This window comes from Calypte anna, chromosome Z, assembly GCF_003957555.1.
Source record: "Calypte anna isolate BGI_N300 chromosome Z, bCalAnn1_v1.p, whole genome shotgun sequence".
Lineage (NCBI taxonomy): Eukaryota > Metazoa > Chordata > Aves > Apodiformes > Trochilidae > Calypte > Calypte anna.
In genome coordinates this window covers 9,642,089-9,658,362 of record NC_044274.1, presented here as the reverse complement: position 1 = coordinate 9,658,362, position 16,274 = coordinate 9,642,089, and the positions used below count along the sequence as shown (strand labels likewise).

The following is a 16,274-nucleotide window of genomic DNA, read 5'->3' as shown; positions in this document are numbered from 1 at the left end:
CTACTACAGCAGAGCTGGATGAGGGACAAGGCCTCTGCACTCTTCCTTCAATTTCTCTGAGTTTGTCTTTCTTCTAGCTACTACTTATGTATGGCTGGTAAGTGATTCTATAGCCACCTACAAGCTCACTTCTGCAAATTTATACTTCCTTAGCTTCATTGCCTCCTTCTTGGTTCTGGCTCATCTTCTTAAGAGGAGATGAGGGCTACAAATGCTTAAAACTTGAACAGTAACCATTGAAAGCAAACTGATGTAAGCTCTTCTCTTCCTGTCTGTATGTTAATTTTTCACTTAACATTAAGGCAAAAGGGCAGCATTGTTAAAACCAGTCATCCAGAGGAACAACAGTACAGCAGAGAGCCCAGGATGAGAGTAGAGGATGTCAGAGTGATGACAGAAGGGGATGGCAGGTACAAGTAACAACAACAAAAAAACAAAACAATGAACAGATAAAATGCAAGAACAGAAAAGTAACAGGACAAAACTGATGACAGAAACAACCTGAAAGGACAGCATAGAGATGACAAAGACAGTACACCTGACACATCTCCCACTTAAACCTGAGTATCTACTTAGCTGTTCTGCCAGACAACAAGGAGAACACAGAAGTGTGACTTGGTGCAGTCAAGAAGTACTGAAGGGATGGACTCATCAACAGATGAGAAAAAACAATTACTACCAAGAGTGACTATTGGGGAGCTCCTGGGAAGCTGAAGAGCTTTTTAATTATTATTTCCATGTCCTCTCTATTGGTGTTTTCCCTGAAGTTTGTATCTACACTCCTTTTCTTCTGTAAGAGTTCTGACTGCATCCTAATGGCACCTGGAGGAGCTTTCTTAGTGGTAACTCAAGCCAACAGAACAATTTGTCAACAAGACTGACCCTGCTCAGTACAGTGGAGGGCATTGAAATATATTATATTTGAAAGGTCCTTTCCAACTCCAACCATTCTATGATTCTAAGAACTGATCTCCTGCTGCCATATCCCTCATTCTGTGCTGAAAGTATGTCTAGATTTCAGATTACATTAATTCTCTGAAGTAACTCTTGCCTAAGATTCAGATAAAGGATAAATGTACTTATTATGGGGCAGAGGAAACCAAAATGCATCAAGTTACCAACCATGATAAATTCAGCACATCTATGATTTTCAGACAACGGAGGCTTGATGGTGAAACTTCATTTTGCCTGCTAATACATACTGTGTAGTCTAAGCACACAGAACAGAGGATGCATCCATTCACTCTGAAAACCAGAAACAAACACCCTTCCAGAAATGTAACCTTTGGTGCCTCTATCATATTCATTAACCTCCACTGATTTTACACTGAGAAACAGTGAAACACATTTTGATTCAAGTGACTGAGGTATCCCACAGATCAGGAATACTGTTACAGATGCTCCAGATACAGACAGTGGTTTCAGTTTTCACTGTACCTACTTACTCCAGTTCCAGTGAAAGGCTATGGGCAACATCAAGATTCTGAATACAGCCTCATGCAACAAAAGCAGAAGCACACACTGCCTGTTCCTAAGATAAAAGAATATTTAAGATTCTCATACCTAAGCTTCCCACCTGTGTAAATGCTCGATCATTGCTGTGCAATTCAGATTTCTTATGTAGACTGATTGTACAAAGCTGATCACAGAAGTTCACTACAGCACAAAACAGATTCCGTGTTCATTTACTGCAGTGTCCAAATAGATGACATCACCCTCAGTTCTGCAGCAAATGCTTCTGCTTTGTACCTCTAAAAGCACTGCAAACAAAGAGCAGTCAGCTACACAGAGGTACTCCACTTTCCTAAAGTGTGATCCTGTTGAGCCCTAATTACAGCATTTTGGATGAATTTGATGTAAAACTAGATTTGACAAATTGCAACTAAATGCCCTGCAGGAGAAAGAAAAAAAAAAAAAGCATTAAAAAAGTTCATAATTTTCACTAGTCTTAATGTAAAAAAAGTTTTAAGTGTATCTACAGTAATTTTCTGTAAGTGCTACAGGAGTTCAGGAGCCTGTATTAAGGCTCTTGGTCTAGAGGTCAAAAAGAACAAGCCAGACCCTTCTTGAAACAAATGCAGGTGTGGAGTTTCCAATGAACAATCACTGGCCACTGGTTAGAACTTATCTAATGACATCTTCATCTTATGGGGTATAAGTACAAGTGGTCACACTACATTCCATTAAATGCAAACTCAGGATTACCCTGACAAGAGGGGGTGCAGGGAGGAAGTCATGAGGTATCTCTGCTGCATACCCACACTAAGGATCAACAATACAAACAACTGTGATGAGAGATCTCAGTTTTGAAGGACAACCTAGAACATCAAACTAATTTAGTTTGTTATTTCCAGTGGATGCATTGAGGGGTAGAGGGACAGGGATCAGAAAAATGTCACTTTTATAAACATTTCCAGAATATGTGACCAGGAAGGAAAGAGAGAAAAGAAGAGTAGGGGCATTACTACTGCAGATCACACTACTGGATTAAAAGACAACACTCCTTGGTGATTGCATTAACATTCATTCCAGGGCTTTACATGCAGATGTTGGACAGCATCTCCCCAGCAAGTGGACAAACATTGGAAGAAACCGATTCTTCAAACTGTGCAGGTGCTTAATGTGACATCATGGGCAATTAGAACTTCTGCTTCAGTACACATCAATCAATGGGAAGTTAAAGCAGGACACAGCTCTTCCACTGGCTCTGAATGAAGCACAGCTCTCTCACTCTGTTGTTCTATGTGGATTCAGTGAACTAATATTACACACCTGTAGTTAAACAGCTCTATTCATGTCAAGTCCCAATTAAAGTTCATTAAAGACACTTCATTTGATAAAACATGCAGTTTTGGGACAGTTAATGATTTAAGGCTCTTAGACAACAATGGACAGCTTTATGCCTCCTTTACAATGTTGAGTGTATTTGGGACATGAGGTAATTTGACATACATTTCACCCAAAAATAAGGTAAAAACCTGCATTGTCTGAAGGAATTCAATACACTAATTAACCACTTTTTCAGTCACTGAATTACTTACCAACCATACAAGTGCCCAAAGAAGTAAAAGCTTAAGCATCACATAAGCCTCCAAATCTACAAGTCTGTCAGACATCAGTCTGCCAACAGCATAAAAAACCTGAAAATTATGTACAGACAGTCCTGTGTTCAAGGCAGATCAGTGCAAATTTTCTGCTTTGTCCAGAGACTGGAATGCCAAACAAAGAGCATAGAAGAAGCACCCATTATAAACTCACAGTAAAGTGTGCAGCAAATGGGTGACCTTTTTAAACCTTTTTTCCAAAGAAGAGAGTCCTGTCACAAAAGAAAACCACCTGCAACTAATAACCAAGACTGGTCTGACTTCAAAACTCAGCAAACAAGGGTTCTGTGGATCACACTAGCAGATGTGGATTTTAGAGTGTGGTTCCCACCAGTGATTGTTACCCAAGTTATTTAAACATCATCTAAAAAGAAAAGCAAAGGAAAAAACATGCAGGTTTGCGTATTTTTTTTCTTTTTGAGATCAGCTTCACTAATCTAAAAGCTAGAACATCACCAACAGGGGGTAACCTAGAAATAGAAGGGCCACCTTCTCCTCTTTTAGATACAACAGAAGCAACACAGACATCTGCATGATCTACAGCAGAAAATATAAATATGCTGTGAAACTCCTACATTCCAGGAAAAATGTGAGAAAAGATGATCCAGCACTCATACCACTAATGAGGGCTAGAATAATGTCACAATGCAGTCACAAAAAAGTCCCGAATTTGATAAACAGATCAACTGTTTGTAATTATTATTTTCCTGTACCTAAAGTTTGGATATTAAACAACTACCACAACCAAGAGCTGAAAATAGTTAAATGGAAAGCATCTAGTAACTATTAACAAATATAACTACTTCAACTTAATTAGCACAAGACTTCATACTACTACGAATGAATCAAATCTTTAACAGTAATCTTAGCACCAGCCAGAGCCAGGCATGTGCAGTACTTTTTTAGCACTTTTAGAAAAAAGTTAGTATTTCATTAAAACCCTTCTCAAATCAGAGAGACTGAAAGTTAGAGAACACTGGTAGCTTTGACAACCAAACAGGCCTCTTATTCTGTTCTTTTGGTACAGAAATACTGAAATACCCTGCACATTTAAAATGTATGTCTGGAACTCAGAGCAGCAAAAGATTATTGAAATGCTGCTCTATTTGTGGAAGATATTTCAGTATGTAACAAGCTGACTCTGAAGTACTTGAATATTATTTAATACTTCAGACTTGCCCCAGTTATGAATGAGGAGAGCTAGACAAACATTCCCAAAATGCTGAAAACGTAACACCGTAAAAAGGCTTTTGTCATTAATCTAAAAACAACAGAATCTATGCAGTTTCAAGCTTTTTCTTCTGCTGCTCTTTGACCACGAGAAGTGTTCGGGTAGATGATCTTAAATTATGTAGGAATGAGTTCAACTCTTGACCATACAAGGACCTGCTCCCAATACTGACACAAGAACTCATTTTACTGCAGAAAGCAATCTGTATTCTTTAAATATATACTAATTAAAAATAATAGAATCCATTTTAACACACTATGACAATGATATTACACTACTTTAAAAAATCCACTCCAAAAAAGCTACACAGCTGTCACCTTCCTCCTGTTAAAGTTCAGAAGAGAAATGGTACTTTTTATTATCTTTTTGGCTAGAAATTTGGTGAAAAACGAATGCTTATGGAATTGCTTTTAACAAAGCAGACAAGAAACATCTGGCAGCAAATCAAATGGGACAGAAGTTTGAAAAAAGAAAAATAAAATCTGTCAGCAGGTCAAACATCACTTGCCATTTCATATATTTTAAGTCAGACATAATAAGTGTCTACTGCACTGTAGAAGAATAATGGGACCAGCATTATATTCAATCTTTCCTCTTAAACTAGGGTCACATGCACTACCCACTCTCACCACACATTTAATATTTTCTCAGGAAAACTCAGTATGGCATTGGCAGAAAATACAGCCTGCTAAATTAACCATTCCACCTACAAACAACTCTGCCTGCCTCGCAGCCAGCATGCTAAATCCTTAAACTCAGCACGGTAGCTACTGCTTCAAATCCCAACTGTGCACTCATTCCAAGCAATTTAAATACATAAAAGGCCATCAACAACCTTCTCCCACTTCCTGCAGGATCTCTCTCCCATAAAGTACTTTAAACAGCAGAACTTCTCCAGCCATCTGACATCCCTGTTTTTCACTAACAGCTAATTTTCTGTCAAATAAAAGAGCCATACCCTGAGAATGCAAGTTTCCTGGAAATTTACTGAGTTTAGAAGCTGCCACTCATGGAACAGTTTGAGTTGCAATGGACTTTCAAAGTTCACCTAGTTCATTCCCCCTGACACAGGCAGGGGTATTTTTCACAGCAGCTTGGTCAAAGTCATGTTCAACCTGGCTTTAAACACGTCCAATGATGGGCTACCCAAAATTACCCTGGGGAATTCCAGTGTCTCACCATTCTCAGTGTAAATAAATTTCTTCCTTATGTCCAGTGTAAATCTACCCTCTTGCAGTTTCATCTCTCAATGTTGCCTATTTCCCAGGCAACACCCCTGTTCACCCTAAGTTACTCTTTCACCAAATACACACTTTGAGATGCATGAAAGTTGTTTCCAACAACTGAAGCACCCAAGAGTTGGTAACAGCACACCTGGAAAAATATGGTCACCAAAACACTTTTCTGCAAAGTGACAGCATAAAACTCAAAGCATCTTAAACCTTCCTGATTTTTAAAACATGGCTCATAAGCTTAGTTTATCTTTATCTTGACAGGCCATGCTGGATCATTCCTGCTAGATCATTTTGTCCTTAGTTCATGTGCTACTCCTACTTAGCTAAAAGGTATCTGTCTTCATCTAACTCTTCTGATCAAGGCCAAGGCAAGAAAACAAGCATATAATGAAATACACATCTGAAAAGTTCACGTTTTGTTGCCATGAAGGACAAAATTTACAGACAAGGTAAAAACCAATCTCATCCCTCTTGAAGGTTAACATTCATTTCAGCTCTTTTTATATGTTCACTGAGTTGGGACATACACATCCTCCCAGACTAACTCAACACAATAAAGGAATCAAACTGATACAAAAAAAGTTAATCAAGCTAATAAAAATATGATCCTATTGCAGTAATGACTAAATAAGAACCAATCTTGCTTTTTTTCATCTCCAGATCCAGTACCAATTAGGCCTTTTTTTTTTCCACACCCAGTCGAAATGGGACTACACATCTGCATTAAAAAGACTACCTAGATGGGAAATACTATGAGCAGTCAGCAATGAATTAAATTCCACTACCAGAAGTCCTATGTAGAATGAGCATGTTGCACTCATTTTAATTAAACACGGAATGAGTGCATCATGGAGCATAATGAGCAGGTAACAGTTTTAAAGTGAACACTTACACCCTAATTAGGTGTTAACTTCAGAGAGGACCAGAGCTGGCAGCAAAGATTAAGTTCTGCTCTTTAAAAAGGCCACAAGAACAAAAGTATTACTGGCTATTTGGCTATTAAAAAAAAATAAATTGGAAAACAACAGCCAGCACCTGAACAAGCACAGCAAAATGGTGGTACCCACACCAAGTACACTTCTGGAGCAGAGTTCAGAGAGAACACAGGAAGTTAAGCTGTCTTGAGTGAGACTGCCTAGTGCAGAGAAGCTGCCATTCACCTTAGTGCAGAGAAGTGAAACTGAGGCTGCCTTCAGCTATAGTGAATGTACTACAAAATGGGAATATGATAAGCAGCAGAGCTGCTTGATATGTTTAATATTAGAGAATACCAGTGGCCTACACCATCAGAAAGCAGCATACTCCACTCCTGAGAAGCAACATCTTCATTGCAGCCTTTTGACTTGGGAGTTCTCCAAAAGCAAACACCCCTCTATTTAGGACTGCTTAGATGGAAATATAGTCCAACAATGGATTGAAAAGATCCATAATGCAAGCCATAAGCAACAGAGGGAAAACAGAGTCAGTGCATCTGTTAAACAAGGTTCATTCTATATGTAGAACTGCTATAGCTGAGGTTACTGGTGGTAAAGATAAACATGCAGACAATCCTCCCCCTGAGAGGGAAAGCAGAGCAACTACCCAATCCTCAAGATGTAACTTTAAAGGATGCCCCAGTTTGTAAGATCACATATTGCTTCAGGAAGTCTTTCAACTTTACAGGGGTCATTCTTCCCTCTTGGCTAGGTAGTGGTCACCAGCTACATTCAGACAAGAATCATTTCCTTGCTTCAAAAAACTCAAAGAAGGTCTACTTTGTATATCTGAAAGAAGTTCTATACTTGATACATTTATCCTACTTTATAGTTGACCACCCAGCAGTGCAATATTATACACACAGCAAATGTTTAGAGCATGTGAGTTTAAGGGCTAGTATGGAAAAGAAACCATCATTCTAGAAACACAGAATGATCCATTAGCAATGTACAGAGCAACATTCAGACACCTACAAGGTACTGGGAGTAACACACAAGACTTCCAAAGAGAAGAGCACATGAAGGCTGAACTAGAGTTTCATGCTCAACTGGAATGGAAAAAAAAGCCATAGCCACAGAAACTGCTTTCAGATGGAATCAAGGTTACAAGCAGAAACTGAACACCTTTACACTCAGCCTTTTCATTCTTTACCTTTCCCTTGACCAGAAAGCAGTTTTGCCAAAATGCCCTTATACACTCAGCACCACCTAGTTCTTGCATGAGACTTCAGAACAGCTGTGGAGGCCCCTGGAACCAGCAGTAAACACTATCCCACTTCTGCAGGTGTGTGGAACAAGGCACAAAGCTGAAGCAGTATGCCACAGCCACCCAGCCTGGCCAGCAACAAAGCCAGAACAGAACTTGTATTTCCTGAATACCAAATCCACAGCTATTCCAGGAATCTCACTGCATTCTCTCAGGTTTGGACCTGTATCTTTGCCCACCCTAGTTTTCCCTATCATATCACTCCTGTTCAGCTTTTCACCTTACAAGAGCCTTAAGGATGCTCTTCTGGATTGGTAGTAAGAAAACTGGGAGATTACACTAAACTTCATTTCTAAATTACTACTTCAAATCCATTTAAGTCTACAATTCTGTTGCACATTATCTCCAGTCTCTCTCAGTGGTATCAACTTTTTTCCTGCACATGAGAAATTTCTTCAACTACTCTGATGAACAACAACACCTGAAACACTTAAAGCAATGAATAACTAAACAGAAAGAGCTTATTTCATGTGCAAAAGCAGCCCTTAGAGACACATTAGCTTCATTTCCTCGGGACGTGTTGACACATCTGACTCAGCTTCAGCAATCTAGCTTTACTTCTGTTTTGTAACTAGATCAGAGTAGGGTTATGGATGAGACTGCCTCATGACAATTCAGCAGCCATGTCCACTGCTTTTCCTCTCCAGACACTTAACAGCCTGGCAACAAAATGGGACTGCAAACACTACAAAAGGTCTGTCTCAGAAGACCATCATTATTGTGACAATGCAGCAAGCTGAGCTGACCATTCCTCAGATGAGATACTATATTTTCTTTTGTAACTTGAGATTCAGGTATGACAATTACTGTGTTATCATGTCACACAAGCAGATTTGACAGCCATTGTGTCACCCAAATATGTATTTCTAGAGTCTGAATACAGCTCTAATGGTAGCTTAGCCATTTATGCTACATTCTGCTCCTTCACTTTCATCTGCTTCCATTTACCTTGCACTATTACCTCATAAGCTTGTGAATTTTTTTAAGCTGTATTTATTAAAGTTTCTTCCAGGTGAAGAGCTTCATGTAGAAGACATTACAAAACAGCATTACATTTATATCCACACTTCAATTTGCTAGCTTTCCCTCGGCTAATAAATTTAGAAAAAAATTCAAGTAAATAAAGTAACAAGTTTCTTGCTTTTGCCACTGTTGAATTATTTTTTTTTTTTTTTGCAAACAAGTTATATTACTAAGCACAGGAATTCAGTGATCTATGAATAAGTTACGAGATTTTTACCACCTATCAAAACACTTCCAAGTAAGTTAGCAGAAATGTATTACACTCCCTTCTACTAACAAAAAAATATGCCAGCAGGGATTTCAAAAACTGTCCCTTGCTAAGGGGCTGATCAGAATCTGGCAATTGTTCTCCTAGGGACAGTTCACTATCTTAAAAGAACTGTGAAAACACAAGACTATTCCTAAGAGCCCTGAAACGCATCTCCACAAAAACAGTTGGCTGATTAAAACTTGGTAAATAATCATATTATACAAAAATACTCTTTGCTTTATTCTCAGGACAGTGCATAGAAGACAATACCTCAAACAGTTACATGTTTAGTTTTATAAGTAATTGGCTGGCAGAGCTCAATACCAGCAATGGCCACTGATAGAATTACAGCTTGGTTAATAGGTTTAGAGCAGGTTTATAAGGAACTTACAAATCCCAGGGGGCATGTAATAGTGAAATCTGCACATGCCACCCCCAAATCCTTGTGGTTCACTACTGCTCTTGAGTGCAAAGTTATTTGATGGTACCATCATTTTTCTATCGATTTGTCTTCAAAACTCCAGCTACCACCTGATTTAAGGGATGCACTTATTCACGCCCTCTCTTCCCAATACAGAGCTTAGAAGGTACTTTCTGGAAAGCACAATTAAGCACTTTTTATACTGCTAAAAATGCAGTAAGCAAAATGAAAATCAGTATTTTTTTCAGCTTTTTTCTACCAAAAAGTCAAACAGACTGGCAACAAACTGCTTATGGCGACCTAATACTTAATTAAAAGATTAGGAACACATTATTTTCTCAGAGGGCATGAAGCATAAAGTTTTTCTGTAATTTTTCACCATCCACAATTTTATTTCAGGTGAAGAGTTATTTTATTCACATAAACCCTTTCACAACTACATTTGCTTGCTGTATTTCTATCTGAAGTTATTGTAGATTACTGTGCAAAGACACCACGATAGGATTAGTCATTTGGGTGGAACCCGATGTGGCTTTGCTGTATCAGAAAAGGAAACTTTAACAATTACTTTGCAGAGTGTTTTTAAACTAGGAATCCCATTTTATTTCAGAGTTCAGAATTTATGAGGCAAATCAAGTTAAAACACATAAGCACATCCCTATACCTTGATTTAGCACAGTGCTAACAGTCAACATGGTAGAACTGTTGACACCCATTGTTAAAAATCCAACCTCCCAAACTCAAGGGATAAATCTCATCACTCATTTCATCAATACTTCATCTGCTGCTCCTAGCTAGAGGTGCCAAACAATGCAAGCACAAACACATACATTAGGAAAGGGCTTAAATCAAATCTCAGATATATTCTAGTAATTTCTATGAATAGAGATCTCCAGCAACATAGACCAGACTAACTAGGAGCTCACTCCTGTTTATTCTGTTACTCATTTCCAAGATATTAACTACCAAGAGTTTAGTAGCTTAAATATATTCATATTCAGACCATCTTTCAGCTGAAGAACTGAATACTACTTGGGCAGGACTCATGTTCTGATTTCCACACTGAGAACGTTACTCTGGTGTAAGGGTTTGACACAAAATACAGCTGAGAAAATACTATCTCAGAATTTCCATTTGAACTTGGTCACTTCGTTAGAAACTATAATGCTGCTAATGCAGCATGGTACTTAGAAGCAATCTACCTTCCCTGCTACAAAAGAAGTTTTAACACGATGTCAGAGTAAAGTAATGATACTCTGTTCCCTCTGATATATTTCTGTGTTCCACATACACTCAAAGCTTAAAGAATTCTGAAAAGACCTTGTAGCTTTTAGACAGGGAAAACCAAACAAAACAAAAAACCCCAAACCACTGAGTCTGTACATACAAGCTGTTCTTTCAGAGTCTCCTTGCCACAGGAAAGACAGTATTTCTCAACATCTAAGAAAACATCTTCACCAAACAAGGATTTGGAGCAAATCTGACCACTTAAGAGGGGGAGGAGAGTTCAATACAAGACTTCACTGACTGCAAAAGGTCGGCAGGGACACAGAACAGAGCTTATTCAAACCAAGTCAGAGGGTCAAAGCATTAAGCAATGCACTTGCATACCGCAGAGGATTACCTAAGTAGTTAACATAGAAAAACTGTAAACTCAGGCCTGTATCGACCACCTGCAGTCCCAGAGGTTGTAGAGTGGCACAGGCTGCAAGATCAATAGCTTTGCCTTCCTAGTTATCAGAGCAAGCAGGCACAACACAGGGAAGGGAAATCAACTTCTGATATACACGTTGGAAGACCCACTTTTTCAAACATGAAAGCTATTTATAATCTGTAAACAACTCTTCTTTGGCTTTTCTTCAAACAACAGTTTTCAAAACATCTTCCAGAGCTTTCCAGTTTCAGCTCCACTAGAGCTCTACATGTACGCTGATCTGCGTTACACAGATCAATTTTAAATAGTTCTTATTTAAATAGTTATTATTTAAATAATAATGTCTTTAATCCTTGCAAAATGACAGCTGAAACAGCTGAAATTTATAACTGAAAAGACTGGGAGTGATTGTCTTAGAAACAAAATGCCAGAAGACTGGATGAAAGTTCTGTGTTGTACATAAAACTAGGTTTCTCACAGGCCAGTTTAACAAAAAATTCAACACAGAACTGTAAAACACAGAAAGAAGCTGTAGTAAAAAAAACTACAATACAGAGACTGGATATTGACACCAATATTCAATATCCTGAATTACCAGTCCCTTAAGTTTGTGGAAGCAACAGAAAACCCTAAGATTACAGAGTTAAAAATGAAGAGGAACAGTGGTACCTTCTGTGGTGTTACAGCACTTTTCCTACCAGCACAGCTCTGGCTGTCTGGAGTTTTAAGAGGGTTAGATAACACGGCCTGCTGAACTAGTCCCGGAGCCTGACTCCTCTTCTGGTGATTAGGGATTTTTGTCTCAAACAACAGCAAAACACCGTGGGAACAATGCAGATGAAGCTCTTCCACAAGGGTTTGGTGATTTGTCATTATGGAGGTTTTTCCATTCATCAACATAAATTGTATAATAAGTCTTCCCGATGATCAGTACATTTTGTACAATGATCAGCATGCTTACAATATTCTGAAGAATGAAATTCGGTTCATTTAAGAAAAAAATAGCATTTATTCATTTACAATAGATTTCCTTGGTTTTCAGGTTATCTTTGTTTCATCTTACCCCTGATATGTATGGTGTCTGATCTTAGTAAAAGCAAGATCTTCCCTGACTCCTCATTTCCACTGTGCACACATAGGAGAAAAAACTAAAAAAAAAAGGAAAAGGAAAAGAAGAAAATTAAAAGAAGAAAAAATAAAACAAAAAAGGAAAAAAGAAAATAACGAAAAGAAAAAAGTAAAAAGAAAAAAGAAAAGAAAGAAGGAAAAAAGAAAATAAAAAGAAAAAAGAAGAGAAAAAGAAAAAAGAAAAGGAAAAAAGAGAAAAGAAAAAAGAAAAAGAAACAAGAGAAAAAGAAAGAAAGGAAAAAAGAAAAGAAAGAAAGGGAAAAAAAAAAAAAAAAGAAAAAAAAGGAAAAAAAAAAAGGAAAAAAAAAAAAAAAAAAAAAAAAAAGAAAAAAAAAAGAAAACAGAAAAGAAAAAAAAAGGAAAAAAAAATTGCCAAACTTCCAGGCCAGGTTGAGCCTGAGATAAAGGAAGTGCAATCACTTTCAGGGTTTGGTTTTTTTTGGGGGGGGAATTAAAGCCCTAAGCAAAAGCTAACTTTAAAGGCTATGGGTTCTCTCTCCCTCTTTCCTTAGAATAAAGGTTTTACCTAAAAGGTTTACATCACCCAGCTGCAGCTGTGATCTACAGCCTCACTGCCACTTTTGAGTCACAGCTCTGCACATACAGAAAGCTGATGCCATTAAGCAGCAGCAGCGGTGCAGCCTGACATCAAAGCCTGCACATGGCTCTGAACAGATCAATCCAACTCAGCTATGCTGCTGCCACATCTAACATCTCAGCCTTATCCCTCTCCCACGGCCAGGGCAGTAGCCCTGTTCTGGATGAAAAAAAGGAAAGGGGAAAACCAAAAGAGTTTCTTAAACTGTGAGTTTTCCCTGGAAGATGCTATTGCAGGTATGCAGGCTCAGCCCTAGGAAGCCAGCAGTCGGCAGGAATGCCTGCACAGAGTCAAAAAGTCCCGTGTTCTGAGGATGGTAAGGAATGGAAGGCAAGTAAAATGTCTGGATAATCTCAGTACCACCTCGTCCTCTTTTACCCTATCCCCATGGATCACAGTTGGAGTAAGAATTCCCTCACCAAGCCCACACAAAAGCCTCTTAAACACGGGAACAAGCCAAGATGCACTTTGCCTTCCAGGAGCAGCACATCCACTGAGGTCACACCACAGCTCAGCTTTCTTTATTTTGGCAATATGCACGAGCCACTTGGAAATACCGACCTTAAAGTGCTTAACTTAAATGTGACACAAACACATTTTACCAAGTCAGGGGTGGCAGCTATAGAAGTTGAACAGGCAAGTGCCAAAGTCCACTTGTTTATCTCTGTTCTAATGAGACAGCACCAGCGTCAGAAGATTTTCCAAGACTGCTTTTCTTTTGACTTGCTTGGAAATTTGGAATGTTGTAGGGAATAAAAAACACTTGATAAGATGATTACTCATTTCCATCTATTGTAGGTTTGTTTGTTTTTTTTTTACTAATTAAAAAAACAAAGCAACCCTAACTTTCCCTCTGAAATGATAGATTTTCAGCTATCAAAACTCAGGAAAACAGTTCTTGAATTACAGAAAATAGCTTTTTAGTATTATGTGATTTACTTCCAGTAAGAACTAAGCTAAAGGGAACACAAGGCATTATCAGGAAGTCAGAAACTACAACACTGAAGCATTCTTACAATGCATACATCCATAGTATACATCCACGCACCTCAAATACAGAGAAGGATGTGACCTTCTTCCCAACTCAAAAGCATAATAGTTAACTGGAAAAGATACTGAAATAGGTAATAAGCATGAACAGAGAGGTTGAAGGCTACAACCAATCTTCAGCCTACAAGATACGACCCAAGAGTGAACACAATAGAAACATAAAATAAAAAGTGGCATAGGGAAGGTGACCACGACGGTTTTTACCACACAAGACCCAGAAATGAACAGATTACCTGGAGGCAGGCTTGACAAAAAACACACACGCAACTCCCCCAAACAAAGGTTTTAGATCTTTACAGAAGATTTAGTTACCCTAGGGAGGAACTTTTCGGGTATCATAGACTCTAACCGTTTAGTCAGATTGCAACAGCAGCCAGCTCTTAGAAGGCAAATTTATCTCAAGTTACTAAGAAAAAAGGTATTCTCGTGACTCAAGGCTTTAATTAAAATAAAAAACAAACACCAAACCCTGACGCTGCCGGAAAGCAGAGGAGTGCATTGAAAGGAGTGTCACCCCACCTGGGTGACCTCCCTTTGCTCCCCGCGTCCGGGACAGAGAGTCAGGATTCTTTTGGGCTCTCCGGGCAGCATCTTACCTCTATTAAGCAGTACGGGCAGCAGCGAGACGCCGTGAAGGCGGAGCAAGGCCACTCGCTGAGGCAGCGCCCACAGCCTCGCTCCCGTCCAGGGCCGGGGGAGGGGCCCCCCACCCCGCCTGTCCCCTTCCCGGGAGGCCACCGGCCCCGCAGCCGCCCTACCGGCACTCCATGTCTGCTGAATCACGACGACGGCGCGGAGGGTCGGTCGAAGCGGATCAGAAGAATCGGCGGCGCAGTCTGGGGTTCGGCCGCGGGGCTGCGAGCCCGGGGAGCGGCTCGGTGCCCAGGCCCAGATAAAAAGGGGGGGGACGAACACCCCACGCCCCCCCCCCCCATCCCCACGCCCGTCCCAATTCGATACCTGCGCGGTGCCCGGCGGCCCCCGGCTGTCGGCTCCGGCTGTGCCCGCGGTCACTGCTCACCGCCCGCCACTACGAAACCCGCGCCGCCTCGCCGCCTCCAGCCCCGCCACCGGGCGACGCCATCTTGTCTGCCTGCCCTCCGCCTCACCGCCCCGGCGACGCGCCGGCGTCACACCGCCAGGTCACCTGACCCAGACGGACCAATCGGAAGCCGCTGGTGGTGACGTCACCCCAGCGGGGAGCGAGGAATCCCCGCCCCTTGGCGGGAGGGGCGGTGCCCGCGTCTCTGCCAGTCTCGGTCTCGGTACCGGTACTGGTTCCGTTCCCTGACCCGGTCCGAGCCAGCGGGCCCGGCATTGCATGGGGATACCTCCAGCGGGTCTGCCATCCGGGCACAGTGAGAGGCTGTGAGAAGGCCGTGAGCCTGATCCGCCTCATCCCCTGCCCTCAGCCGCCATGGCCACCCCAGCCCTCATCCCCTCATCCCCTCAGGAGGGGCCGTCCCGGGGCACGGCGCGGTGGAGGCACCGCGGCCACCACAGCGCACGTACCGCACACAGCAAAGTTGTCAGCAGGGAGGGTTTCGTCCCTTCGAGAGGTCCCTGGTCCAAAATGGAAGGGTTTTGTCCCAAACGCAGGTGTGAGGACATGGCAAGGAGAGGCCGGCGCTGGTCTCTCCTCCCAGGGACTGAGCGGGAGAACAAGGGGGAGTTAGGAGGCGAGCGGCCGCAGGGAGGGTTGGGACCGGACATGAATGAGGGAAAAAGGAGAGTGTGCCTGCTGTGGAATAAGGGCTGTCCAGAGAGGTGGTGGAGTCACCACCCCGGAGGTGTTCGAGGGTCGTTTGGATGTGGTGTTGGGAGGGGAACTTTACAGAGCAGGGATGGTGGTTGGAACCGATGATCCCAAGGGTCTTTTCCAACCTGAAAAATGTGTAATTCTGTGAATGTGGAGAGGGGCTAACTCATGACTGGAAGCAGACAAACTAAAATGATCCTTTGGGCTTTTTCTTCTCAAGGGAAGCTGGAGACCCTGTGATGTTCTTGTACAGTTTGGGTTGTTGTTGCTGTTGTTGTTTTTGTTTTCAGATTGTCTTTTCGTAGCACTCTTATCTTTGAGTTTTGATAGATAACAGCTTGTCTGATCCCAGTGAAGTTCTACAGGGCCATGTACAAGGTCCTGCAACTGTGTCGGGGTCATTCCAAGCATAAATACGGGTTGGTCAGAGAACAGAGCAGTTTTTGGGGGTGTTGGATGAGAAGCTCCACACCAGCCAGCAGTGTGTGCGCTTAAAGCTCAGAAAGCCAACTGTGCCCTGGGCTCCATCCAAAGAAGCGTGGCCAGCAGGGAGAGGGAGAGGATTCTGCTCATCTGCTCT

The 16,274-nt window shown here is 41.2% G+C and overlaps 1 protein-coding gene across 6 annotated transcripts in view; it reads right to left on the bottom strand.

Annotated features, from left to right (window-relative positions):
* Nucleotides 1–15,548, bottom strand: part of UBAP1 (ubiquitin associated protein 1) — a 36,052-nt gene extending 20,504 nt beyond the window's left edge. The window contains exon 1 of one of the 6 annotated variants that reach the window (XM_030466911.1): nucleotides 15,448–15,548. The gene's annotated coding sequence lies outside the window, so the exon portion shown is untranslated. Of the gene's footprint in view, nucleotides 1–11,828; nucleotides 11,848–14,454; nucleotides 14,499–14,531; nucleotides 14,652–14,693; nucleotides 14,815–14,895; nucleotides 15,098–15,447 lie in introns of those variants that run through there. The other 5 variants (XM_030466906.1, XM_030466910.1, XM_030466909.1 and 2 more) reach the window with 5 other exon arrangements.
* Between the last annotated feature and the right edge of the window lie 726 nt (nucleotides 15,549–16,274).